Raw genomic sequence first — 2,678 nt, forward strand, 5'->3', positions numbered from 1 at the left:
TACTAGGGAACTATATGATATTTACACATGTGTGTCTGGTTTATTTCACTTATGAGTATATGTTCAAGTGGCATCCACTTCAATATAAAGGCTTCGAGTTCATCCTTCTTAATAGCTGAATAATACTCCATTTTGTAAAAATACCACATCTTTCTCAACCATTCCTCAGGTGATGGGCATCTTGGTTGTTTCCAAGATTTGGCTATCACCAATTGTGCTGCTATAAACATAGGCACACATATATCCCTATGATAGGATGTTTTCAGATCCTGAAGGAAAATTCCCAGTAGAGGAATAGCTGGTTTAAATGGGATTTCCAGTCTAACTTTTGTAAGGAGTCTCCACACTGATTTCTATAATGGTTGCACCAGTCTCCATACACACAATATTTTCACATGGCTCTCGAAAACTGAAAAAGATTTGATCCAATTATTTTATGCAATGGATGTCACTTTTCTGCATTTCTAATTAAAATTTTGCCTTCCTGTATTTCTATTATAGTCATATACTTTTCTTTACTAACTTCTTTTCCAGTATCATTGCTTTTACAAATACAGTGAATGATAAATATAAAAATTGAGTTTAGAAGCCCTTAAAAACTAAGCAAACACAACAAACTCAGATTAGTGGACTAAAACCAATGTGTTAGTTAAAACTGAAATGTTTTGGGCCCATAGTCAACACAGTTGATGGATCTTGTTTGAGAATTTAACTCATATTTAATCCTTAAAAATTTTAAACTAAAGACAATAAATATAGGCCACACTGTTATCCAAAGCAAATGAGCTAACAGTGCAAATAGGAGTTCTTATTATTGCTCATTGTAACTAAAGGATATGCCAGGTCTACTAGGAAATAATTTATATTCACGAATTCTTTCAACCAAAAGACCAACTGGGCAGGGCATAACATGTACACATGTAGTTCCAGCTTCTGGGAGGCTGGAGCAGGAATATCACTTAAGATTGGGAGTTCAAGGTCAGCTTGACCCAGCCTCAAAAGAAAAAAGTACAAACATAAAAGAAAATGGAAGTTCTAATTTTAATGGAGATAATAAGGCAACATGTAGCTTGCATTAGAAAAAATGACAATATTACAAGGTGTTGTTAACTTCACTTGGCTTTAAAGGGTCTATAGTAATCAATGGCAGCTAGCACTATTAGTGAAATGCATGAACCAAGCAATAAACCTCCTTTTCAATATTGGGTTTATGTTAGGAAATACTTCTTTGTTATAGGCAGAGGTCATTGTAAAAGAAATTCATTTACTTAATAAATTGGAAGCGAGTTAGTGAAAATGTGCGAGTGAAAATCAGTTATGCATCTGCTTTGCATTTTATGTAAGTTCTTAAAAATGTAGAATTCTTATGACCAAAATTGTCAAGGATGATACACAGAGAATGAAGAAGAACAATGTGAGTTGCCTTTATACCTTGTAGGTATATTAGACATGATAAATGCTGGATTTTTAGCATATGTATAAATAAGGTTAGGTCACCTATAATTAGAACGTCATCATTCATGTACACAAATCACCACCTGCTAGGATGCCATATGATTAGCTAATACTTGAGCTGTTCAAGCAGAAACCAGTATCCCCTTGCAGCAGGGGCGGCTCATGGACCACTTGTTCCCACTCTTTCCTTCCTCCCTGTAGTCTGAGGTCTCATCCTTATCTTTAGCAAGGCCCAGCTACAGATTTACTCTCTTTGTTCCACCTATGGGTTGGTGTGCCCACGTGACTACGTTATCACCAACGGAAGCTAAGTAGAAATTATGCGAGCAATTTCCATATAATTTCCAGAAAAATAAATATTTGTTCTTCACTTCTCTTCCTCTGTACATGAACATGGATGTGATAAAGAGTCAGTTTCAACCATGAGATGAGGACCAGTCACGTGCGAAAGGTGAGTTCGCAAGAGGGAAGAGACTTTACTGCCCAGATGTTCTTGCAGAGCAGAATTCCCTACTCACGCTGGGCTAATAGCCTGCACTTGAAAGAAATGTTTGGGAGAGATGTTGATTTTTATTTAAAAAAAAAAGGCACTATATTTGAGAATCTTTATTTTGATAGCAATTTATCTAGAATTCTAAATAATAAAAGATGTTTATGCTTAGTGAGAAATCCATTTTTCTTTTCACTTAGAAATTATACCCAGGTTTTTGAGGGAGAAGAAAGCTGGACTAATTGGGAAAAGTTTTAGGGAGACAAAAAAATAAGTCAATGTTGCACTAAAGCATTTTAAAAGTTTGATCTCACTGAAAGAAGCTAGCACATTTACATTCTCTCTTTCCAGGGACTTAATTCCTTTTACATTAACAGACATTTATTGAGCACGTACTGTGTATAAAACACTGTAGGAGTCTACAGGGGCACAAAAGGGAAGCAGACATTGTGCCTGCTCTCAAGGAGCTCATAATGGAGAAGACTGCATAAACACACAAACAAATGCACTAGAGACAGAATGCCTATAATAATAAAGTATAAGTGGAGTTCCTTGAAGAATAGAGTACTACAAGAAGGGACTTCCATAGGGACCGTGGAAGAAGGACCTCAGCAAGACTTTATAGAAAAGATTGCATTTGAGCTACATGTTGAAGGTCTGGTAGAAGAGAGTTTGGGGGCCCTGATTTCTTCTTCTTTCCTTTCCTTTTCTCTCTCTCTCTCTCTCTCTCTCT

Source organism: Octodon degus, unplaced genomic scaffold (assembly GCF_000260255.1).
Source record: "Octodon degus isolate 3935 unplaced genomic scaffold, OctDeg1.0 scaffold00022, whole genome shotgun sequence".
NCBI classification, from domain to species: domain Eukaryota; kingdom Metazoa; phylum Chordata; class Mammalia; order Rodentia; family Octodontidae; genus Octodon; species Octodon degus.